Raw genomic sequence first — 26,500 nt, 5'->3', positions numbered from 1 at the left:
GGGGAATGCTATGCTTATAGCTTAGCCTTTTCCATTTGCTGACTTTTAAACCAGTCACATTTATCTGTGGTATCCCTGTAAGATCTTCTCAATCAAACTGAGTCTGCTAATTAAATTAATTTCTGTACATAGTTTTGGGAGTGGGGTTTCAGGAAAATAAAACAGTTCTATTTTTAGATATATTCCTGACTCAGCCACGTTAATTCCCTGCCTCTACAACACCTGTCCAGGTTTTAAAAGAGAAGATTTGTAAAGCAGAAGTGCATTTGCAACAGGAACAAGGAGTATCTTTTCATCTGAAGAAATACAAGTTTACAAAAGGCTATTTCTGGCTTGCATCACTACCTTTTTATTGGTAATACTTAAAAGCTGTAAAATGTGGAGAATTTTGCTAATGTCAGAAATTGCACAAGGGTAAAAAAAGATTTGGTCCTCATCAAGCTCACAGTGCCACAACAGTTTAGTCAAGAGATTTCCCATAAGCAGAAAAGAAAACAGCTCTGAGTCCCAAAATGCATCACACCACCTGGAAATCTACCAAGATGTTGACCAGAAAGCCAAAAAAACAGGTGTAAACTGTCCTAGGAATTCAGCTGTTGTATTTCAAACAGAAGGAAGTGTAAAGTTAGGTGTCTGAGAACAGAAAGAAGAGGTTTTGTTGTTTTCAGTGACAACCTTCAGCAAAACATTTCCTTAAGGTAGACTTTAGTTGGTCTGAGAGCCACTACTGAAGTTCCACGTCGGTGTAATACTTCATGCATGCTTCACTTTGAAATCATTTGGAGGATGAACTGTCCTTGAGTTACATTTGCTTTCTATTGGTAACCAAGATAGATACCTTTAGTCTATACAGCACCAGGCACAAAGAGGTTTCTAGAAGGACTAAATCCAACTAAGGACTAAGAAACACAATGTCAACAGAGCACCTGTGCACAGGTGGAATCATCCTTCCTAGAGGTTTGTTTGAAGAGATATCTGCAGAAAATGGTTTGAGCAGCCCTGACAGCATTAGTTTCAATCCATTGCATGTGAAGTTGGTGTTAAACTGCTGTTGCCACCTTGCTCATTGTTTCCCAAGGCTCATGCTAGCAATTTTGCAGCCTGTACTTAACATTCCTTTGCTGGACTAGAGATCAGAAGACCTCCCTCTCAAGCAGAACCAATCCTACTGCTGGACTAGAGATCAGAAGACCTCCCTCTCAAACAGAACCAATCCTACTGCTGGACTAGAGATCAGAAGACCTCCCTCTCAAAAAGAACCAATCGTACTGCTGGACTAGAGATCAGAAGACTTCCCTCTCAAACAGAACCAATCCTACTGCTAGACTAGAGATCAGAAGACTTCCCTCTCAAACAGAACCAATCCTACTGCTGGACTAGAGATCAGAAGACCTCCCTCTAAAACAGAACCAATACTACTGCTGGACTAGAGATCAGAAGACTTCCCTCTCAAACAGAACCAATCCTACTGCTAGACTAGAGATCAGAAGACCTCCCTCTAAAACAGAACCAATCCTACTGCTGGACTAGAGATCAGAAGACTTCGCTCTAAAGCAGAACCAATCCTACTGCTGGGCTAGAGATCAGAAGACTTCCCTCTAAAACAGAACCAATCCTCCTGCTGGACTAGAGATCAGAAGACTTCCCTCTCAAACAGAACCAATTTCCCTGTCCCTGGGGGTCTTCAAGAAAAGCCTGGCTGAGGCACTTAGTGCCATGGTCTAGTTGATTGGTTAGGGCTGGGTGTTAGGTTGGGCTGGATGATGTTGGAGGTCTCTTCCAACCTGGTTGATTCTATGATTGTACCGGGTCTAGCGGGAAGAGGTGAGGCAGGAGAGGTGACAGGGATAAGGTGATCTTCATGTGAGATGAGACCAGGGCACTTCAGCTGCTCAGCTTGAGGGAACTCCTCCTTCATTGCCTTTTAACACTAATTCAGGGACATTCTATGAGCATGCAGACTTTCTGGCTAACCAAGATAGCAGTCAAATGCAAACATTCACTTCAGAGAGCCTAAGTGACAGAGCTGCTAACTGGCAGTTCTTGCAATGCCAACAGGAGTTCAGCTACTGCTATAACAAGGATAGCATTGCTGACAGATCCCACACACAGGGGATACTGAAATCTTGACCCCTGTGAAGTCGGTGGGTGTCTGTCATTAAGTTAAGTGGGGACGTGACTCCATCAGAAGGTGCTAACGTTTCCTTTTTTAGCACACACACACATATGCACCCCTTCCCTCAAAAATACTCAAGTCTCAACAAAAATCATCCTTTTCTGGATCAGTCAACACAAAGTATCAGGAGCAAGAAGAGTCCTTTAGCAACCTGCTTTCAATGTAGGGCTTACAGAAATAGGGCAGCCCAGCCTCTTCAGATGGCAGCACATGTATCTCCAAAGCTTGCTGAAGGGCTGTTAAAGGTGGCCACAGAAAACTCCTAAAGCAGCTACAGCTTCCTCTGCCAGATGTGGCAGGTAACGTCCATACAGCCAAGGCAGGGCTCCAGCATGCTGAGCAGATTTCACACCCATGTCATCTTTCAGGAAAAAGCTCTGTCTCAGGCACTGTTTATCCAGAGATCTTGTTTGTGGTCTATCATCAGGGGTGACCTCATTGCTGGCTACAACTACCTGAAGGGAGGCTGTAGCCAGGTGGGAGTTGGTCTCTTCTCCCAGGCAAGCAGCAACAGAACAAGAGGACAGAGTCTCAAGTTGTGGTGGGGGAAGTATAGGCTGGATGTTAGGAGGAAGTTCTTCCCAGAGAGAGTGATTGGCATTGGAATGGGCTGCCTAGGGAGGTGGTGGAGTTGCCATGCCTGGAGGTGTTGAAGCAAAGCTTGGCTGAGGCACTTGGTACAATGCTCTGGTTGACTGGATAGGGCTGAGTGCTAGATTGGACTGGATGACCTTGGAGGTCTCTTCCAACCTGGTTAATTTTATGATCATTGCTGGTAGCATCACTGTCCCTGTTTCTCAAAGCATACAGATCAACCCAAGTGATGGTAATCACACACAATTGCCGAAGGGCAGAGAGAACATATAATGCTAGACCATGGGTCCACAAGACATGAAGAGAGTGTCTAGAATACTTGGGAGTTTGGTTTGCAGCCAGCCAGGTCTCTTTGGGTGCATCAAGTAGTGCCCAATTACTTATCTCCCTTCCATTGAAGTCACCTATGTATTGGCCCTTTCTGCCAGGATTCTGGCTTGCACCAGCAGCTGCTGCTGTTTCAAATAACAAGTGGCCTGCCCTTGGCACCACTGTTGCTGACATTGAGTTGAGTTGGACTCGATGATCAGAAAATCATGGAATCAGTCAGGGGCAGAAGGGATCACAAGGATCACCTAGTTCCACCCTCCTGCCATGGGCAGGGATACCCTACCCTAGGCAGGCTGGCCACAGCCTCATCCAGCCTGGCCTCAAACACCCCCAGGAATGAGGCCTCAACCACCTCCCTGGCAACCCATTCCAGGCTCTCACCACTCTCATGCTCAACAACTTCCTCCTCACATCCAGGCTGAATCTCCCCACCTCCAGCTTTGTTCCATTCCCCCCAGTCCTGTCACTCCCTGAGAGCCTCAAAAGCTTTTTTGTAGGCCCCCTTCAGATACTGGAAGGCCATAAGAAGGTCACCTGAGAGCCTTCTCTTCTCCAGACAGAACAGTCCCAACTCTTTTAGTCTGCCCTCATAGCAGAGCTGCTCCAGATCTCTGAGCATCCTCATGGCCCTTCTCTAGACACACTCCAGCATCTCCACATCCTTCTTGTAATGTGGGCTCCAGAACTGGATGCAGTACTCCAGGTGGGGTCTCAGCAGAGCAGAGTAGAGGGGGAGAATCACCTCCCTGGCTCTGCTGGCCACACTTCTCCTGCTGCAGCCCAGGTTCTGGTTGGCTTTCTGGGCTGCAAGCGCACACTGTGTGGCTCCTGTTTTGCTTCTCATCCACCAGCAGCCCCAAGTCCCTCTCCTCAGGGCTGCTCTCCATCCAGTCACTGCCCTGCCTTGATTTGTGCTTGGGATCTCCTTGGGTCCCTTCCAACCCCTAATATCCTGTGACATTCCTGAGAGGTCCTCTAGGCAGGATGACAACGTAGCAAAGCAAAGCTGAAGCACCTTCATTTTCCATTGTTGCCTGTTCCACTACTGTTAACAGGAACTAGTTAAATAAGACACAAAAGGACTTGCCATCACAGCAGAGAAACTTGGGCAAAATTCTGCTTGTACTTGCATGGGCTGTTCTCTGGTCTTTGTGCTTTTAATCTAAATCTTGCATAAAAACAACATGCAGGAGGAATGCCTGCTGCTCAGGCTGTGCTGCAATCAGCAGTTCTGAAGTATCTGAAATCAGTGGGGGTAAAAAAAGAAAAGCCATTTTTATTTCTGTCATTCCCATGCTGAGGGATGCCAGAAAGGCCATTTCAGAAGTGTAGTGGAGGTCAAAATGGTCTATAAATATTAGAAATATCTCTGAACCCAGTACCCTAAAGCTGAGCTGGAGACAGCAGCCCTTTAAAACTACTTTTCAGACGTATGAACTATTGTTTACACCACAGGAAACTGCTCCAAAAAAAGCCTAGCATTTTTGCTTCACAGATTCCAGGAGGAGTCTTTATTATTGCTGCAGTGGCTGCTGTTTTGTGAACCCTGTAGAGAAGTGGCTTAAATATTACACAATTCCAACAGAAAGGCAATGGGTGAGCTGAAGAGCCTGTTGTGGACTCAGATCTGATCTTGAGCAGCTTTCTGATAAAACACTAAATCCTCAGTTTTCAAAAGGTAATTTAATCCCAGATCCTCTCCTACCAAGGCAATGTAACAGGTGAATTGATTTTCTACTCCCCATCCCTAAAGGGGACATGTTTGTAGATTAATGTATCCATCCATCTACAACTACCTGAAGGGAGGCTGTAGCCAGATGGGGTTGGTCTCTTCTGCCAGGCAAGCAGCAAGAGAACAAGGGGACACAGTCTCAAGTTGTGCTGGGGGAGGTCTAGGCTGGATGTTAGGAGGAAGTTGTTGTCAGAGAGAGTGATTGGCATTGGAATGGGCTGCCCAGGGAGGTGGTGGAGTCACTGTCCCTGGAGGTGTTGAAGCAAAGCCTGGCTGAGGCACTTAATGCCATGGTCTGGTTGACTGGCTAGGGCTGGGTGCTAGGTTGGACTGGATGATCTTGGAGGTCTCTTCCAACCTCACTGATTCTACGATTCAGGTAAGTGTAGAAGAGATAAAGTCTTGGATATCTTTACTTATACAGACAAGCTCACTGACACACACTGTCCTGAAATGCTTGTGCTGTTTGTACAGTAAGAATCTGTCCACCTGAGAAATCACTTTAAGCAGGGCACTGCTCTCCCCTCGGTGGGAATACACATATTACAGCAAACAGCTCTTTTGCTAGAGCTATTAGTATCATCTCCTTCTCATGCTGCAAGCAGGATTCATCACTGTTCTATGTGTCACTGTACTGCATATTCCAAAATTATTCCAACCTTTTCAGCCAGGCCCAGCTAAACTTTTCCCAAGATTTGGATTGATCTCAAACCCAGTCACAATCTGGAAAGACAGAGCTAGTGAAGGAAACAGGTGAATTTTGATCTCTCCGGTTATAGAAATTGGAGGGGAAGAATTAGGCACAGGCTGATAGAGAAGTGTTTAAGAGCAGCCACTATGGAAGATCTAGAATGGCTTTAGGCAGTGAGAAGCAAGTAACAGAAGAAAAGAATTGTCCAGAAGTCTTTGTTTCCTAATCTTGTGTGCTGGTAACTGGGCAAAGATGACAAACCAATATGAAACACAAGACAACCTAGCAGAGAATAGAAACAAAAAATCCAAACAGCTAGTACCAAAGTATTATGGCCTAAACAAATGTCACCAGGTCTGCAGACTGGCAGCACACAGTCAGTAGCACTGCACAACACAAGGGCATGAATCGCTCAACTCCCATATTGGCAGGCAGTACACTGCCCAAGTTCCTGGCAGCTACCTGACAACACTGGAGACATTGACACCAGGAGAGGTGAATACTGCTCTCTATAATATTTCCAAGTACATATCAATGAGAGTCCTATGATGCCTGCTTCCAAACTGCTATGGGAACATCAGAATTACTTATGGAATCATGTGTTTGCTTGAATACGAGCTGTCGATTCGGATGCCAACGAGAGGCATCCATGGAGGATGTGATGTTGGCACCAGTACATTACTGTTTAACCACAGCCCACCAGAGACACCTCACAGCAGACACAAAGATGCATGAGCTCAATTCATGAACAGTTTTATTTCTGCCTCCTACATCAGCTTTTGCATGGCTTCTGTCTCCATATCTGATGATTGCCTATTTTGTGGTGGGAGGGTGGTAGTGATGGTGTCATAAAACTGCTAGTTCTCATCAACATTGGCAACAGCCTCAGGTTTGGAAACTCTCCTGTCATTAGGAGATGAACCCTTCATGAAGTATTGTAGTGCTTGCTTACTGCATGCACAATCCTCCAATGCAATGTAAAAGTGCCTTCACTCTTCCATATCCTAACATCTTCCAAAGCAATGCATTCAGGAAAAGCAGACTAGCATTACTGAGCATACACCTGGCTTCATTTGGGCTAAAGAAGCTTCTGGTCCAGATTGTATCAGTCAAAACTGATTTGAGATAGATACAAGTGCTTCATGCTGACCTTCTCAATCAGCTTTAGTTTTTCAGAGAAGGAATGAATGAGAGGAAGATCAGAGAAGTCTGAGTGCTTTCAGGTGAGCTTTGTATATGCAAAGGTCTCTTGAGCTGTCATTTAGAATCATAGAATCAAGCAGACTGGAAGAGACCTCCAAGCTCATCCAGGCCAATCTAGCACCCAGCCCTAGCCAGTCAACGAGACCATGGCACTAAGTGCCTCAGCCAGGCTTGGCTTCAACACCTCCAGGGATGGTGCCTCCACCACCTCCCTGGGCAGCCCATTCCAATGCCAATCACTCTCTCTGGCAACAGCTTCCTCCTAACATCCAGCCTAGACCTCCCCTGGCACAACTTGAGAGTCCTTCCGTTACTAGAAGGATATTTTTATCTTGACAATTTCTGTAACACATCATAGCTCCAAAAAATAACATTGGTACAGCTAGGGGAGCTGGAAAAAGCAAACAGGACAGAGACAAGAAGATCTTAGGATGCCTCCAGTCTTCATATCCAAGACCAGAAAAAAAATCTTTGTTGAGAATTTTTGCCTGACTCGGAGAGATTTTTTCCTAGTAACTTGAGTACTCCCAGGAATAATTACATGGAGGGAGCGAAAAGATATTGAACTTCCGTAAGCATTCCCCACCATATTCCTGCATGAAAAAAGAATGGTATTTCTGCTAACAACCATTAAAAATCCATCTGAATACACTGAAAGATCACTTCTAGGTATTTCACAGTATCATCAGGGTTGGAAGAGACCTCATAGATCATCAAGTCCAACCCTTTACCACAGAGCTCAAGGCTAGACCATGGCACCAAGTGCCACGTCCAGTCCTGCCTTGAACAGCTCCAGGGACGGCGACTCCACCACCTCCCCGGGCAGCCCATTCCAGTGTCCAATGACTCTCTCAGTGAAGAACTTTCTCCTCACCTCCAGCCTAAATCTCCCCTGGCACAGCCTGAGGCTGTGTCCTCTTGTTCTGGTGCTGGCCACCTGAGAGAAGAGAGCAACCTCCCCCTGGCCACAACCACCCCTCAGGTAGTTGTAGACAGCAATAAGGTCACCCCTGAGCCTCCTCTTCTCCAGGCTAACCAATCCCAGCTCCCTCAGCCTCTCCTCGTAGGGCTGTGCTCAAGGCCTCTCCCCAGCCTCGCTGCCCTTCTCTGGACACGCTCAAGCATCTCAATGTCCCTCCTAAACTGGGGGGCCCAGAACTGAACACAGTACTCAAGGTGAGGTCTAACCAGTGCAGAGTACAGCTGCCAGGCAATTTGGCAACCTTTGCCTGCATGCTGAAGAGCAGGTTGCAGTTACTTTCTCAGTTCTCAGAAGTCTCACTGGACAACTAATTCAATTGGCATCTTTGCTGTCATACAATTAATGTCCGCAAGATGAAAATCTGAAGAGATCTTGCCTGTATATATACACTAAGATAATCTTTCCCAAGGTGGTAGCCAAGTCATCAATTTCTGCTGAGTGCATGGCACATGACATCTGGCATCTCATGGCTACATCTAGGAAGCATAGCTTTTAATAGAGATCCAGGAGGCATAAAGAGATCCATTTATGCACAGAGTCAAAACTCTTTACTCTCATACTTCAAGCCTAGTGGCATTGTAAAATTGGCTGAAACATAAATCTAAAGTCTCTTAAAAAAGATGGAATTATGTTCTCACTATGGGGAAATGAGAGACTAATGGACAGCAAAACAGTGTCCAAATATCAGAGCTCACATTGGCAGATGAGGAAAAGCCTGATTACCTTACCAAAGAAGAAAGAGTTTATGGGTTGGCTCTGAGCTGCTGCACAAAGCAGCAAGGACAAAACTGCCCAGCACCCTACACAGCACCCTACACTACACTCCCTGAAAAAGACCTGAGAGCAAGAAGGTAGCTGAAACTTTGTTCTTTGCTTCCTGTTTTCACTTGTAGCAGAGGAAAAATTCCCCACTTTTAGGAAGTATCATAATAGATTTTATATGAGAAAAACACTCAGAAAATAACCTGGCTGTTGTATCTTCTCCCATTATTGAGAACCCAGACTGCCCATTTCTCTCTCTTTGTCCTGTGCTTTTCTCCAAGGCAAGATGTATCCAGAGAGGGGTGATGAAGCTACTAGAGAGGCCTGGAACACAAATCCTATGAGGAGAGGCTGAGGGAGCTGGGAGTGTGCAGCCTGCAGAAGAGGAGGCTCAGGGCAGACCTCATTGCTGTCTACAACTCCCTGAAGGGAGGCTGTAGCCAGGTGGGGTTGGTCTCTTCTGCCAGGCAAGCAGCAACAGAACAAGGGGACACAGTCTCAAGTTGTGGTGGGGGAGGTATAGGCTGGATGTTAGGAGGAAGTTGTTGCCAGAGAGTGATTGGCATTGGAATGGGCTGCCCAGGGAGGTGGTGGAGTTACAGTCCCTGGAGGTGTTGAAGCAAAGCCTGGCTGAGGCACTTAGTGCCATGGTCTGGTTGACTGGATAGGGTTGGGTGCTAGGTTGGACTGGATGATCTTGGAGGTCTCTTCCAACCTGGTTGATTCTATGACTCTAGTGGAGAGTCACTGATTTTTCAGATACATGCTAATTTTCATCTCAAATTGTGCTAAATTATCAATTAAAGTGACATGCTGAATGGTCTTCAACACTCCGCCCTCATGCAGTTCAGTATTTCACAGGGCTGCAGATTTCAGCTACTGTGTGTGGTGTGGGCAGTGGGAAGCATCTTTTGTCTGCAGCTGGCTTTTCTACACCAGAGACAAATAATTACAAAGAGGAAAAGGGTTTGAAGATAACTAAATTGAGATCATCATATGGTGAAAAAAGACAGGAGGAAGTGTCTGAAGGATGTAAAGCTTGATTCTCCATCATGCCAGGCTTGGAGAATATTTTTGCTCTGCACATACACCCTATTTAGTGCAATGAACACATGGTAGATGCTGAGTTATCTGGAGATTGTGCATCTATGCTATCTGCAAAAATTGCCTGGAGATTTTCAGATAGAAGAGAAAAATACTCTCACAGAGGGACCAAGAGTGTTGTGCATTATGGCTTTGACAGGCAATGGGCAGCTTCCTCAGGAGCTCCAGCTACCTGGAAACCCTCCCACAGACACGGCCAGCCCAGCCATCCCACCTACCAAGTAAACTGGTGAGGTCAAGGCACCCAAACACCTGAGAGTTTCTGAAACCATTTGTTTCTGAAGGAAGCCAGAAGGTTTGAGGGGTGAGATGGATCTTTGTCTTTTCTTAATCTGACTGTTTCATTGGAGAAAAAAGAACTCTATTTCTTACCAAGCACTGAAACCACCCCAAAACTAAGTTTTTTCCAAAGTTTCTTAAATTATTTGGTCACTTAATTCCCACAGCAATCTCAAGGGATTTCAAGAGCTCAGCTGATGCATGCAAATATTCACAATCAAGCCTGTGTGTCTGTATCACCAGAAATGTTAAGCGCCATTCACTCAGCACAAGAATCTGTAGCCAGCATAATTTATCCCAAAAGCAACTAGCAGAGAGCAGCTTATCCACTGTTCATAGAGTCATAGAATCAACCAGGTTGGAAGAGACCTCCAAGATCATCCAGGCCAACCTAGCACCCAGCCCTAGACAGTCAACTAGACCATGGCACTAAGTGCCTCATCCAGTCTTTTCTTCAACATATCATATCATAGAATCAACCAGGTTGGAAGAGACCTCCAACATCATCCAGGCCAACCTAGCACCCAGCCCTAACCAATCAACTAGACCATGGCACTAAGTGCCTCATCCAGTCTTTTCTTGAAGACCCCCAGGGACGGTGCCTCCACCACCTCCCTGGGCAGCCCATTCCAATGCCAATCACTCTCTCTGTGAAGAACTTCTTCCTAATATCCAGCCTATACCTACCCCGGCACAACTTGAGACTGTGTCACCTTGTTCTATTGCTGGTTGATCATCTCCAGGACTGGTGACTCCACCACCTCCCTGGGCAGCCCATGTTAGTTGCTAGCCTCCTTTAAGCAAGGTAATCCTTAGAGGGATAAGAACAGAGCTTTCAGGATTTGGATTTAAGTGGACAAACTTTAAATACACCAAAAAACAACAAAAACCCATACATCTCTCTGGATTCCTTTCTGATAAATGAAGAAATTGAAATTTCTAAGGTTCAACACATTTGGCTGATATTTGATAGTGGTCAGGGCACGAAATGAATCATCTCTTTAACACAACCATTTCTCTCCATCAACTTTAAAGACAGTCTTGGCAACAAGTCAGCTCAGCTGCTTGCAGTGCAGATGTCCCCTAGCTAAAGTTGGTGAATCTCAGCTCCTTGTGTCATCCCAACCCTAGATGTTTCTCCACAGTACTGCAGGTGAAAACTGTGCTAATAAAGATGGGAGAGCATTTGCCACACTTGCAGTGTGCAGACAAAGGAAGGTTTCAGTCAACTGTATGTAGTTGTAATTTCTAGTAAGAATGCAGTGAAAAAGGCAATCACTTGGCTGGAAGCTTATTTCTTTGTGATGCTTAGGAGTTGTGGTTTTGCAGACAAGATAAAGGATAAGGTGTACTTTTATTCAGCTTCAGCACTGTTGGCTGCTTATTCTCTCAGACACAGCTTTTAGAACCCTATGATTTAAGTCCTTTAGGGTGGCAAAATCCCTGCATGCACCAAAGGAAACCCCACACAAGTGAGACGCTGCTATAGTATGCAGAAGTGACACAGCAAACCCCATAAAAAGGGCAGCTGCCTGCTGCCAAATCAAGTGAGGATGTGAGAGACAGTTGAGGATGAAATCCTCATCCAGTCAAATGCATCACTTGGTCTAAAACAGGAGTGCTCAGACTGGACACGCAAGCCTTAAAGCACAGCTGTTATGCATGGCCAATACTGCTCTCAAAACACTTTATTTTGTAGAAGGAATTCCTGACAGTCCCACACATTCTACTCAAGTTTCAGTCTCCTAACTCTTCTTCCTCATTCATAGAATCACAGAATTAACCAGGCTGGAAAAGACTTTTGAGATCATCAAGCCCTGCCTATCACTTAACACCTTCTAATCAATTAGACCATGGTACTAAGTGCCACATCCAGTCTCCTTTTAAACACCTGCAAGGTCAGTGACTCCACCACCTCCCTGGGCAGTCCATTCCAATGCCAATCACTCTCTTTGTCAAGAATTTCTTCCTAACATTCAGCCTAAACTTACACTGGCACAGATTGAGACTGTGCTCCCTCATTTTGTCATTGGTTGCCTGACAGAAGAGACTGAGCCACCTGGCTATAACCTCCTTTTAGGTAGCTGTAGAAAACAATGAGGGTTTCCCCTGAGCCTCCTCTTCTCTGCCTTGTCTTACCCCTTAACTCTTGCAGTGTCATTTAAGGTCAACAGGTCTCAAGAGATTGATACCAAAAGAAAGAAAGTCTCCACACACAGGAAAGAATAAGAGAAGTCTTCATTTATAATCAGAAAAATGTCTTACCCAGCTCCAAGGCAGTAAACCCAAAGTTTTCTGGTCCATGTTCTAACTTCAGGTAATTTGAACTGGCTGCACAGTGGTTGCTTTCAGATTTTTGTTAAGTAGACTTTGTTCCTTAACATTACATTTTCAATGCAAAATACAAAAGTTGAAAAACTGCAAGGATTCCCCCAGCAACAGCTTCATTGAAAGGAAGTGATACGCTTATAAGGCTACTGATATAACCTCGGAGGGAGCTGTACATCAAAGACAGTTGAAACTCCCAACTCACTGCCAAATTGAAACGAAACTCAGCAAGCCATATAATGACAGAAGGACAAGGACAATCAACTCCAGAGTAGTTCCTTAGCCTCCAAAAGAGTGAAAGCCTCCAAAAGATACATCTATGGAGAAGAAAGAAAACCCCAAAGGCTGTTCATCCATTAAATAAACATAAAACCTGAAGCTTTCCATTTTCATCATGGCCCAAAGATAAAGCACATATCAGGTTGTTGGGAGTGGGATTGGTGAAGGACATCAACAGAAGCTTTGATGCTTCAGATGTTGCCTAAGAAATGTCAACTCTGAAATGCAGTCCATGCCCATCAAAATAAATAAAGTGTAATTTAAAGCCATCAGAAAAAAGACATTCACTGCCTGTTGTAGTTTAAGCACCACAGGCACGGGTCTCTAGCTCTGAGAACCTTGAGCACCAAGATCCCAGAAAGATACCGATGTGCCAATTTGTCCAAAGCATTCACTTTTACACAAATGTTTTCCAAAACAGATGTTGGAGAGTAGGAGAGCCCTGCAGAGGGATCTTGACAGACTGGAAGGGAGAGCAGAGGCCAATGGGATGAGATTGAACAAGGCCAAATGCAGGCTTCTGCACTTTGGCCACAACAACCCCAAGCAGCGCTACAGGCTGGGGACAGAGTGGCTGGAGAGCAGCCAGGAAGAAAGGGACTTGGAGGTGCTGGTAGAGAGTAGCTGAAGATGAGCCAGCAGTGTGCCCAGGTGGCCAAGAGAATCAATATCATCCTGGCCTGGATCAGGAACAGTGTGGCCAATAGGACAAGGGAGGTTATTCTGCCCCTGTACTCAGCACTGGTCAGACCACAGCTTGAGTGCTGTGTCCAGTTCTGGGCCCCTCAATTCAAGAGAGATGTTGAGGTGCTGGAACATGTCCAGAGAAGGGCAATGAAGCTGGTGAGGGGCCAAGAACAGAGCCCTTTGAGGAGAGGATGAGGGACCTGGGGGTGTGCAGACTGGAGAAGAGGAGGCTCAGGGGTGACCTCATTGCTGTCTACAACTACCTGAAGGGACAATGTAGCCAATTGGGGGTTGGTCTCTTCTCCCAGACAACGAGCAACTGAATAAGAGGACACAGTCTCAAGTTATGCCAAAGGAGGTGTAGGCTGGATGTTAGGAGGAAGTTGTTGGCAGAGAGAGTGATTGGCGTTGGAATGGGCTGCCCAGGGAGGTGGTGGAGTCACTGTCCCTGGAAGTGTTCAAGGGAAGACTGGCTGAGGCATTTACTGCCATGGTCTAGTTGACTGGCTAGGACTGGGTGCTAGATTGGACTGGATGATCTTGTACATCTCTTCCAACCTTGTTGATTCTACGACTAGAAGAAAAATACCACTTTGAACTGACATTTCCTATCCTCACTAGATTACTACAGAAGAGGTGGGGTAAGAATACAACAGCAATAGCAACATTATCAGCAGAAGAAATATAGACATAAGTATCAGCAGCACTGACACTCAAGACCCTGCCCAGGAGCACACAGAGTCAATTTTTTTAAATAATATATTACCCATCCAGAGTCCCAAATGTTCTCAACAACTTACATGCATCAATCCTTTGTCTGGATTATTATTTTATGTTATATAAAACCAAAGTTACTATTGGATCTTGGGACCTGCATTCTAATCGCTATAAATAAATCATGAATGATTGGCTCAATGTATTTTTCCATGGCAACTCCTGCGTCACTGCTACACTTTTTGTTTTTGAAAGGGAACCCTGCTCTTTGAAAAAGAGGCAAAGTCTCACACTCAGAATCATAGAATCAACCAGGTTGGAAGAGACATCCAAGATCATCCAGTCCAAACTAGCACCCAGCCCTAGACAGTCAACCAGACCATGGCACTAAGTGCCTCAGCCAGGCTTTGCTTCAACACCTCCAGGGATGGTACCTCCACCACCTCCCTGGGCAGCCCATTCCAATGCCAATCACTCTCTCTGCCATCAACTTCCTCCTAACATCCAGCCTAGACCTACCCTGGCACAACTTGAGACTGTGTCCCCTTATTCTATTGCTGCTTGCCTGGCAGAAGAGACCAACCCCCACCTGGCTACAGCCTCCCTTCAGGGAGTTGTAGACAGCAATGAGGTCCCCCCTGAGCCTCCTCTTCTCCAGGCTAAACACCCCCAGCTCCCTTAGCCTCTCCTCATAGGGTTTGTGTTCCAAGCCCCTCACCAGCTTTGTCACCCTTCTCTGGACATGTTCCAGTATCGCAACATCTCTCTTGAATTGAGGAGCCCAGAGCTGGATACAGCACTCAAAGTGTGGTCTGACCAGTGCTGAGTACAGGGGAAGAATAACCTCCCTTGTCCTACTGGCCACACTGTTCCTGATGCAGGCCAGGACACCACTGGCTCTCTTGCCCACCTGGGCACACTGCTGGCTCATCTTCAGCCTACTATCTATCAGTACCCCCAGGTCCCTTTCCTCCTGGCTGCTTTCCAGCCACTCAGTCCCCAGCCTGTAGCAATGCTTGGGGTTGTTGTGGCCAAAGTTCAGGATGGATCTCAGATGAATTTACAGTTTCTGTTGGAATGGGACACACATTAGCAATGAAACGGAATAGTTTTCAACTAACTGGGAATGACTTAGGTGCCAAATGCCCTCCACCAGAACAGAGAGCTGCATGGTAGATTTCCATACAAAATTGCACTAGTTTGTGGCAAAATGGAATGTTGTAGTGAGAGAAATTAGATCACAGGCTGTGAAAAAGAAACAATGCTGATGTCTACTTCATTCATTGGCTTGCTGAGATGTATAAAAACAAGGACAAAACCACAGTGTCCTTGTCTGGCAGGGTGTGTGTCTCCATCTGCCTGGGCTGCTGCTTCTGTGTAGCTAATCCTCCTGTTTTCTAACCCCCCTTGCCATTCCTCTCAGCTCACCTTGCACTCAAGGCAAACTCTGGGATAAGGTAGAGGGGCAGAAAGAAGGTGGAGGAGTCTCCTCCTAGGGACTCTAATTTCTGGGAGGACTTGTGGGAATGCAAAGTGAAGGATGCGGGAATGGAGCGAAGTAGGATAACAACAGGTGGATGCTGACCTTGGTTCCCACCAGCTGCAGGCTACCTTATCTCAGAAAGGATAGACAGTGGACACCTTGAAATGAGGAAAATAAGGCATGGATTATGCAGATGGAGTGGGTTGTCCTTGACTAATTATGCTAATGTGTAGGTGTGTGCCTTGCGGCCCTGAGGGGTATATTGAGAGCCAAAATGATAAACAATCTGTGGCATAACTCACATTGAATCATCTGGAGTCCACGTGGCCTTGCCTTTGATCACACTGATCTGTGGGGCTTTGACCAGGTTCCCACGGCAAGCTAAACAGGGTTGTGCAACAAGGACTCTATTTCTGCATTACTTTTAACTGGTCTATTTCTGTCTGTAGCTGTAGATATTGTAAATACCTGCTTGTACATCGTGCTAAGCTGTAAATATAAAGCTTCATGCCTTAATTTCCAGCTCAGCTCAGTCTAGTCTGGGTCATTTCATAAAGGGGGAGGGGGGGGGAAAGGGAGGGCAGGTAACACCCAAATCATTACAGAAATAAAAGGCTTCTTGATTCTTCACAGTATCACAGTATCATGAGGGTTGGAAAAGACCTCACAGATCATCAAGTCCAACCCTTTACCACAGAGCTCAAGGCCAGACCATGGCACCAAGTGCTACGTCCAATCCTGCCTTGAACAGCTCCAGGGATGGCGACTCCACCACCTCCCCGGGCAGCCCATTCCAGTGTCCAATGACTCTCTCAGTGAAGAACTTTCTCCTCACCTCCAGCCTAAATCTCCCCTGGCACAGCCTGAGGCTGTGTCCTCTTGTTCTGGTGCTGGCCACCTGAGAGAAGAGAGCAACCTCCTCCTGGCCACAACCACCCCTCAGGTAGTTGTAGACAGCAATAAGGTCACCCCTGAGCCTCCTCTTCTCCAGGCTAACCAATCCCAGCTCCCTCAGCCTCTCCTCATAGGGCTTGTGCTCAAGGCCTCTCCCCAGCCTCGTCGCCCTTCTCTGGACACGCTCAAGCATCTCAATGTCCCTTCTAAACTGGGGGGCCCAGAACTGAACACAGTACTCAAGGTGTGGTCTAACCAATGCAGAGTACAGGGGCAGAATGACCTCCCTGCTCCTGCTGACCACACCATTCCTGATGCAGGCCAGGATGCCACTGGCCCTCTTCCTGCACACATCCTCTACAACTTTCTCAAAGATGCAGTATCACCTTCCATCTCACATCTGAAGTGTAAGAAACCTGCCTCCTGTGGTCATCAGCAGGAAGGGGCAAAAAATTGCTTTCCTGAGTGTGCAGGGTTAACCCTGCAGGGGGAATGACCTTGAACCTGACCCTAGGTGGTCTTGACCTCACCCCAGGAGTGGGTCTGAACACTACCAGGTGATGGTTAGCCCACTCCCCATTCCTGTCCAAAGATCCATAAATACAGGGGGACTTCCTGTTGTTCTCTCTCTCTGCACTCCCTGCCTTCTGCTTCCCAGCATCACCATCCTGATCCTCTTTGTTTTACCACGTGGCCATCACCCACGAGGCAGACAAAGCCATCGCCATCACCATCAAAATGGGGTTGTATTTACACATTTTGTAGGTTTTTTCCCCCTTCCCTATACCTTTGTAGCTTCCCTACCTCAGATACCTTTTTAATTTATTGTTAAACTTTCCTTTTTTAACTTCCAAATGGAGCAGGATTTCTTTATTTGGGTGTGCTTAACTTTTCCTCTCTCTACATCTAATTCCTTTCTTTTGGGAAAGGAGGGAGAAGAGGGAAGGGCATTCTATCAGTTGTTATTTGGCTCTATCAAATATATTTGAGTCCCTGGGAATTTAAATTAGAACTGAGACACTGAGGTCTATGATCTGGTCTGGTGTCCTGGTAAGGCATAAATCTTGGAGGTCTTTTGCAGCCTAGTTGATTCTAGATTGGGCAGATGCACATACTGATATCCTAGGGCATGAATAAGTGCTTACATTAAACAGAATCCAGAGAAACTGATTTTGAAAACTAATTGGCAAGTGTCTCTCAGTCAAGAAGCTCAAGCTTTTCCTATTTCATGGTCTTCACACCACTTGCCTCTAAACAAACTTTTTTACACCAGTTATTTGTTCTGCATTTTCTAAGCAATGTTTATTTATGACACTCTGACTCAGGTTAGGGTGGATCCCTCCCCCATTAGAATAAACACAGATTTTTGGAAGGTCAGGGAAAAATGAAATTGTATTTTTTATAGTTTAAATATAACAGTATCCAGAGAATAAACTGCTACAGGATTATAATAACCTTAACAAAGATGGGGAAGGGGTCAAGCAGTGGCAAAGCAGCAAAAGCAGCAGCAGGCAAAACAGTGGTGGGGGAACCTAGCAGCAGGCACAGAAGAAGTAGTAGGGGGAAAGTACAAGCTATGCTTCCAGATGTAAAGCTCTTGATACTCCAATGAGACTGTATTAACTTATCCATTGTTGCCAATATATGACCTGTCCCTAGAATGTTCACCTGTCCACTCAGAGCTTCTACTTCCAAATCCCTGTTTTCCAAATAGTTTTATGTCTGAGATAGAAATTAGCTCAAACATCCACACATTCCACTGCCCACATCACACAGTTTCATTTCTATTTATGCAGCAGTGTTCATGTTTACACACAGTAAAGGGAGGGGAGATGATGCACTCTTATTAAGCAGCCATCCTGCAATGAAATGTACAGTGATGTGCAAAGAGGCTGTCTTATGTGACTGGCTGAGGCACTTAGTGTCATGGTCTAATTGATTGGCTAGGGCTGGGTGATAGGTTGGACTGGAGATCTTGGAGGTCTCACAACCTGGCTGATTCTACAATTTCCAGTTCAGAGTGAGCATCAAGAGAGCAGAGTGAATCATCCATGCTGGGTAAAAAAAAAAATCTGCCTAAACTTTTTCCTAGGAAGAAGCTCCACAAACACCTCTTACTGTCTGCTTTCCAGAGAAAATGTTGAGCTGCTTTTGAGTGTTTTAGTCAAAACTTTCATTTTAAAAAATGCCACTTTTTAATGCTGACCTTTGTCCTTTCCATGCACATCAGTTTTCATCAACTGTTTCCAAAAGGGGAAGAACAAACACAGATACATACCTCTGAAAACTGCACTGGACAGCATGTTCCATTTGTTATCATAATTTCAGGAAAAACTGAAACACTGAAATCTCTCAACTGCTCAGTTTAGACTAAGTTCCAAATAACCACCCAGTTCCAGAGGATGGGTAAATGTGAGACCTTGCATGGATTATGTAAGGTCTCTTAATAATTACAAATGATTGTTAACAGCAACAAAGCTATCTGAATAATAACAATCTGGCTCATGTTAATTATTACAGCTCTCCTGCTAAGGTACCTTACTGTCTCAGAGCTCCTAGACATAAGGCCAAGTGAGAATGGCTCGTACTTCATCATACCAAATCAGAATCACTTTAATTATTCTCCAGTGGGACTCCAAAGATTTCAAGTCAGCATGGCATGAGCCATATGTTTCTTTCTGTTTGGGCAATGCTGCTAATTAGCAAAGTTGGGGAAATTCTATTTCAAAGTGATAAAGCACAAACCTCAGCATATGTTTACCTGAGAAGAAGTAATTTTAATTGCAGTAAGTACACTTACTGCTGTATTAAGAAGGACACTTCAAGGTTAAAGTATGAAACAACTTGGTTGCATCCTCAATTGCTGCAAGTCAATGTAGCTTCACAACGCAGCTATGCTGAGGGAGATCGCTCCAGGCTGCAGCTGGTTGTGTTGCTCATCATTAAGTGCTTATGACACGTGAAAACCTCAGGGTCTACCAGACTCCTTCTCATGGGACAGCCTAAAGAAAGGCTTTGCAAGAGGAAGTGTGCCACCTTTCAAGGCCTGAAAATATGTGCATTCTTTGACCTGGAGATTCCCTTCTTCTGAAGGCAAAAGAAAATGTTTTATCAGGCAGAGGATTCCTATCACAAGCACTAGTGAAAGAGTTATTTCCTAAAGCAAACTTTAGAACAAAATTCATTGCCAGTCAGGCAAATACAGATGGCTGCAAAAGGAATAAACATGTAGATACTAAGATGTCCAACTCCATACTTTTTCAAACAGTGGTGAACCTTCCCAGATACTTTCATCTTTGATTAGTCCAGCCTCAATCAACAAAGAGACAAATCTGTTCAAGACAAGCTATGCCTGGATTTTTCCAGCCAGCTGCATTCTGCACAAACTCCTTTATACATTCAACTTTGAGGTTGCCTTTAGAAAACACCCAAGAGAACAGACAAACCTCATTAAAGATGTGAAGCTGAATACAAAGACTACGAATCAGAATCAGCAACACAATATTCATTCATGCTACTGTGCAAAACAAGAGTAGGCAGAAAAGCACACTAGCAGATGGAGAAACCTGACACTCTCTTGCCTGGTTTATTGTCTTAATTTCAGCCTCATGCCTCAGCTATCATGAAAGTATTTGAAATTCCATCCCCTCAGTTGTACTCAAGAACAAAACTTCGAACAGACTAAATGAGGGAGGCAAAAAGGAAGCTTTGCTAAAAGTGATGTCATTTCAACATCAGAAACAAAGGGGTACTGATGATTACAGCCATCACTTATTCGAGTGACCTCCTTAATTTCTTATCTTTGCAGTCAGTTCCCCTGTGAATGCATCCAAATATCTACAGCTTCCCACACAGCTGCCATTTTTCTGCCTTAAGCTCCCTCAGATTCTGGCTGAGCAATTATCCACAGGGAGATATCTTTCTCAAGGCTTTTCCAGGTAGGTATCTTGTGCCCCACATATTCCCCAGAATTCAGCTGCAAGTGTTCAACTTTTCACAAGCCTCACTTAAATTAGTTGAAGAGGAGGAAAAAGTGCTTTTAGAGGAAGAAAAAAAGAAAATCCTTCATTTTTATCAAGGTGGTAACTGCAGGTTAGAATGTAATTTTAAGGAAAAGTTTGCATCTGCATTTAGAGCTTAGTAGGTCTAAATTCTGTAGTTCTGAACATTGCATTAACCTAATTAATAACTTAGGGTAAGAGTATACTGGAATGATGTGTGAGTATCATTCTGGGGTACCCCAAATTCCTTTCTTGTCCCTCCACTCTGCAGGTATAACAATTTAACTTGAATACCAGATCCAGGAATTTAACGGGAAGAGAAATAAACCACAAAGATGCTTACAGCTACCACTAGTACCTACTCACAAGCAGGTTTCTATATGTTACCACACTTAAAATTACAGATGACTTCTGTAGGAGATATTTTCCTCACTGTAAAAACAGCCAAAAATGCAAACAACTCACACAAATATCAGCAAGATTTGGAGCCAGATTTTTCCTTGGTGATAGGACAAGAATAAAATGGACACAGCTGTAGCTAAAATCGGAGACTGGGGGCATAAATTGCGACCTCCATCATCCTCTCTCTTACTTTCTAAAAAAGTCTTTTAAAACAAAAAGGAGGAAAAAAACCCAAGAAAATTAAAAACAAAACAAACAAACAAACAAAAAAAAAAAACCCAAACAAAAAAAAACCAAACAAAAAAACAGAACTTCAAACCTCTGAAATCAGTTGCCAAGACAGAGTCTCCATACTCAGGGATATTAATATTCAGAATTGGATTCGCTAGAGTCCTTTAAAGCCTAAACAACAAATAATCCTATGATATATTTCTTGAAGCACCTACAAGTTCCTAGAATGATTAAAGTCTGGTCCAAGATTGCTTTGAAATCCATCTCACACATCTTAAATAGTGTTTGGCACAATTAGATAATGAAAACAGCAAAACAGACTATAGCATTCGGAGAGGACACCTACTCTTTCAGACACCTTTGGAGAAAACATTGTTACATGTTGTTATGAATTATGCAAATGTTCATTTTGATGTCCAGGCCAAGATTTTTAATAACTACAGACATAGTTTATTAACACTAAATCTTGCCAAAAAACTTATTCACAAGGTTTGAAACACACAGTTTGGATACTTATACACACAGGGAACAGGCAAAATAAGAACACTTGAAGCAGTAAGTAGAAAACGCAAACATTATACTGGAAGGAGAAGGAGCAGGGGAATATGTCTGGACAAACCAGAATCCTTAGACTCAGTGGCTCCAGGTTCTTTGTCCTCTTTGTCACAATTGCTTCTCCCCACTTCAGAAGGGGGAAGAGCAAAAAAACATGTCTGGGCAAGTCAGGACATGTACAAACCTATTTTTGCCTATTCAGACCTACCGTGACACAAGTATATTGACTGATGCCAAAATTGAAGCACTACTAATGCAACCACATTGTGGCAAACACCAAAAATAACACCCCCAAACAAACAAAACCCCAAACTCAAAAAAAAACCAAACCCAAGCAGCCACCTCAAGTGAAGAAAATCAAAATCATGAAGAAAAACAAAATCACAGGATCACAGGATATTAGGGGTTGGAAGTGACTCAAGGAGATCATCAAGCCCAACCCTCCTGCCAGAGCAGGACAATGCTATCTAACACAGGTCACAGAGGAACACATCCAGACAGGCCTTGAAAGGCTCCTGAGAAATAGACCCTACAACCTCTCTGGGAAGCCTGTTCCAGTGCTCTGGGAGCCTTACAGTAAAGAAGTTCCTCCTTGTGTTGAGGTGGAACCTTTTTGCTGCAATTTATACCCTTTGCTCCTTGTATCCCAGGGAGCAGTGAGCAGAGCCTGTCCCTCCTCTCGGGCAGTCTTCAGATACTTATAAACATTTATCAAATCCCCTCTAAGTCTTCTTTTCTCCAGACCAAAAAGCCTCAGGTCCCTCTCCTCCTAAGGCATGCCCTCCAGTCCCCTCATCATCCTCACAGCCCCATATCACAAAGGAAACAAGAAAAAGAGTCAATATGATTTAGAGAAACACCAAAATATAACTGTACCTTACTGTTGGAGATCTGGTGTAAATCTTCAGCACAGCATAAAGATGTTGCAGCAAGAAGGCATAATCATTTTTTCCAGGTCCTTGTTGCCCACTCCAGATAAATAAAGAAAACTGATGAATTCTTGTTCTTTTGTCTCACAGACTCCTCCAGCAAGAAGGTGACAAATGCAGAGACATGGTGGGACAGCTCACAATGAGTGGAAAGTGGTCTTGGGTGGTTAGGTCCTTTTCAGGAAAGGCAGATCAACAAGGGAAGGTGATGGAATTGCTGTGTATGTGAGAGAGCCACCAGAACATAGTGAGTTCTGTCCAAGGAAGGAAGTGAAGCAAGCTGAGACTTTGTGGGTGTTAATTAAGGGGCAGGCTAGCATGGGTGGTGTTGTTGTGGGTGTGTGATCACACCTGATCACGATGAAGGACGTTGATGAGGCCTTCAACAGGCAGCTGATAGCAGTCTCTCAATTACAGGTCCTGGTTCTCATGGGTGGGGTTTAACTACCCAGATATTTGCTGGAAGTTCTCAGCCAGCTACGGTCCAGGAGGTTCTTTCAGTTCATTGATGCAAACGATGGCTGAGTCAACTAGGAGAGGAGCACTGCTGGATCTTTTGCTCACTAATAAGGAGGGTCTGGTTGAAGTCATGAAGGATGAGGGTAGCCTTGGCTGCAGCAAACATGAGATGACAGAGTTCAGGATCTTGTACAGAAGGAACAGTATATCAAGCAGGATCACAACCTGGAACTTCAGCAGAGCCAACTCTGCTCTTTCCAAGCAATTGCTAGGGGAGATCCCATGGGACAGGGAACTAGAAGATAAAGGGGTTCAAGATACTTGGTTAACATTCAAAGACCACTTTTCCATGCTCAATATCAGACCATCCCAACAGGTAGGAAATGAAGAAAGAGAGTCTATGGTCAATATTCACATGTAGTAACACTCCCAGTATCTTTATAAGCCTTGCTTGACGTCATTGCTGTCTGCAACTACCTGAAAGGAGGCTGTAGCCAGATGAGGGTTGGTCTCTTCTCCCTGGCAAGCAGCAACAGAACAAGGGGACACAGTCTCAAGTTGTGGTGGGGGAGGTCTAGACTGGATGTTAGGAGGAAGTTGTTGGCAGAGAGAATGATTGGCATTGGAATGGGCTGCCCAGGGAGGTGATGGAGTCACTGTCCCTGTGTGGCCGTTTGAGCTGATCCTCTAGCTCAGACATAGGGGAGAGATGAACATTCCAGGGATAGGCCACATAAATGGCAACAATAGATAAATTAATATAATTTAATTGAAGCATCAAGAACTTAATGTCTAGAGGCACAGCTTGTTCTCCCCTTCTCCCGCTGGCTTCTGCTGCTGCAGCTTTGCCTATCTTCCCCGGCTGCTGTTTTGGCTACTGCTGCTTCTGCTGCTTCGCCGCCGCTTGACCCCCTCCCCACCTCCCTTAAGGTTATTGTATTTTTTTTTCCCCCTTCCTTCCTTCTCTAGTTATTATTTCTCTTTACATTGTTATACTTATATTATAAGAAAATACAATTTCATCTTTCCCTGACTTTCAAAAAGTAGGGGGGTCTGTGTTGTGAATTTTCTTTCTTGGGGGAGGGATCAGCCCAAACCCGGGACACCCTGGAGGTGTTCAAGGGAAGACTGCATGAGGCACTTAGTGCCATGGTCTAGTTGATTGTCTAGGGCTGGGTGCTAGGTTGAACTGGATGATCTTGGAGGTGTCTTCCAACCTGCTTGATTCTATGATTTCCACACATATCTTTTTATTAGACACAGTCATCCTAGGCTCTCTAAATATTTGTTTTGAGAAAAAAAAACTAACACAAAGAACACCACCAACCAAACAACAGGTTCTACTGAGCCGTTATTAGTTGCAGCCTTACACTCATGCTAACCTCCCTGCCTTCACCATGACCCTACTGCAACAACAGTCAATTATATATGCCCACCAATACCCTCATTCTAGGGAAATTGAATCTTTTAAATTCAACTCTTTGCTTCACCTCTGCAGCTTAATACACAAGGTCAAACCTAACAGTTATATGATTTCTGTTCCCAAAAGTCTATCTCCTTTACTACTTTTCCTTCACACCTGCCATTTCCAAGATTACCTCATACCAGTTGTTTCTTTTCATAGTATCATAGAATCAGTCAGGGTTGGAAGGGAACACAAGGATCATCTAGTTCCAACACCCCTGACATGGGCACAGACACCCTACCCTACATCAGGCTGGCCTTAAACACCAGGGCCTCAACCATCTCTCTAGGCAACCCATTCCAGGCTCTCACCACTCTTACTGTGAACAACTTCGTCCTCACAGCCAGTCTGAACCTACCCATCTCCAGCTTTGCTCCATTCCCCCTAGTCCTGTCACTCCCTGATAGCCTAAAAAGTCCCTCCCCAGTTTTTTGTGTAACATCCATTTGAATTCTATTATCTCCAGATTATAAAAATCCTCCATTTTCCTATCAAATTATAACCTGATGGACCAAGATTGTAGTTCTCTCCATTCTTTAATGCTTCAAAATTACCATGCTTCTAAGTATCTTGTTTAAAAAGAGTGTATTCCAGAATAAGTGAATAAGGTCTCTTCCAACCTGGTTGATTCTATGATTCTATCTTTTAAACATCTCCAGGGATGAGGATTCAACCACCTCTCTGGGGACCCTATTCCAGTGTTTGAGAACTCTTGCAGTGAAGTTTCTTCTAATATTCTAACCAAATCTCACCTGGTGCAACTTGAGGCAATTTCCTCTTCTGTTGTTACAAGGCAGAAGAGACAACCCCCAGTGTGGCTCTAAACTCCTTTCAGGGCATTGCAGAAAGTAAGAAGGTCTTCCCTCAGCCTCCTTTCTTTCCAGACTAAACAATCCTCTTTCCCTCATCTGCTCCTCATTAAACATCTTCTTCAGATCATTCATCATTTGTGATCCTCTGATCTGTGGCTGATGTCACCCAGAGCTGTTCAATCTGAGAATCCTCTGGCATCCTCATTTTGAGCAGCGCACATCTATTGTGCAATTCCAGCTGAGTCTTCTGTCGGATGGCAGAACAAGTATTCAGATGTAAGAAGAGTTGGGTTGGGATCTGTGTCATGAAAGAATAGCAGGTTGGTGTGGTGCTCTGCATCTGAAATTTCTGGGGGTATTTATCATCAATCAGTAAAGTGGCTGCTGAGCCATAGCTATTGGATTTGGCTAGGCTCTGTGAGTCCTTTTAACAGGAGCAAACAAGTCATTGAGAACCCTCCAGCTGACCTGTGCTTGTCCTGCCAAGGTCTCATCAACTATGGATGTTTTTTTTTCCTGTTAATATAGTCCAAAGGCTGCAGTGAAAACTCTTTTGTGTACTAACTGGAGATTGAGTAAGAGCAGAAACATAGAGTGATCCTTTTTGTTGCTAGAGAGTAAGAAGGTCTTCCCTCAGCCTCCATTTTTCCAGACTAAGCAATCCTGTTTCCCTCATCTCCTCCTCATAACACATCTTCTCCAGATCATTCATCAGCTTCCTTGCCCTTCTGTGGACAAACTCCAGCACCTCAATGTCCTTCTTATAGGGAGGCTCCAAAATTGAACACAGCGTTCAAGGTGTGGCCTGGGGCCTCACCAGTGCCAAATACAGGGTGGCAATCCCTTTTTTAGTCTCACATACCTAAACAAGATGTTTTCAGCAAGGAAGTTTATATTCCATTTCTGGAAAATCACAATGCAGTTAGTATCAGGATAAGAGTCTGACAAAACAGCACAGGTTCACTCTTAGCCTCCATAAACAAGACAGTTGAAAACCAACTTCAACATCTTACAGCAATGAAAAAAAGAGTAGATACATTTTTCTATAGAAATAGAAAATTTGAAGAGCTTTAATACTTTTGCCATTTATATTCACTCTGCAATGCATCTACATCACTCACCACCCACACATGCTTTGAAGACTGAAAGTAGATAGTAAGTCTAGCAGAACTTCATGGTAGGAGTTGTACAGGTTTTTTTTCTACCAACCCTTAAAAGTAGGCTTGTAAAAATGTAACTTCAAAAGCCTGTTTAAATCTCAAGGATGATGAAATTTGTGACTGACTAGTTGTCTCCCAAGGCTTAAACCAGTGAGTTTGTCATTTTAAGTAATTCTTAACTGAAGATTGGATTATATGTATTGTTTTTAAGTTAATGTTTTACTTTACCTTAGGTAAGCATTTAAATT

General features: G+C 44.5%; 1 long non-coding RNA gene across 1 annotated transcript in view; it reads right to left on the bottom strand.

The window, feature by feature from the left end:
• LOC135182295 (uncharacterized) overlaps positions 1–22,698 on the bottom strand; it is a 122,671-nt gene extending 99,973 nt beyond the window's left edge. The window contains exon 1 of the long non-coding RNA XR_010305150.1: positions 22,304–22,698. This is a non-coding gene — a long non-coding RNA (uncharacterized LOC135182295). The remainder of the gene's footprint in view (positions 1–22,303) is intronic.
• Between the last annotated feature and the right edge of the window lie 3,802 nt (positions 22,699–26,500).

Source organism: Pogoniulus pusillus, chromosome 1 (genome assembly GCF_015220805.1).
Source record: "Pogoniulus pusillus isolate bPogPus1 chromosome 1, bPogPus1.pri, whole genome shotgun sequence".
NCBI lineage: Eukaryota > Metazoa > Chordata > Aves > Piciformes > Lybiidae > Pogoniulus > Pogoniulus pusillus.
Note: the sequence above shows the minus strand (reverse complement) of the source record. Positions and strands in the feature narration are given on the sequence as shown.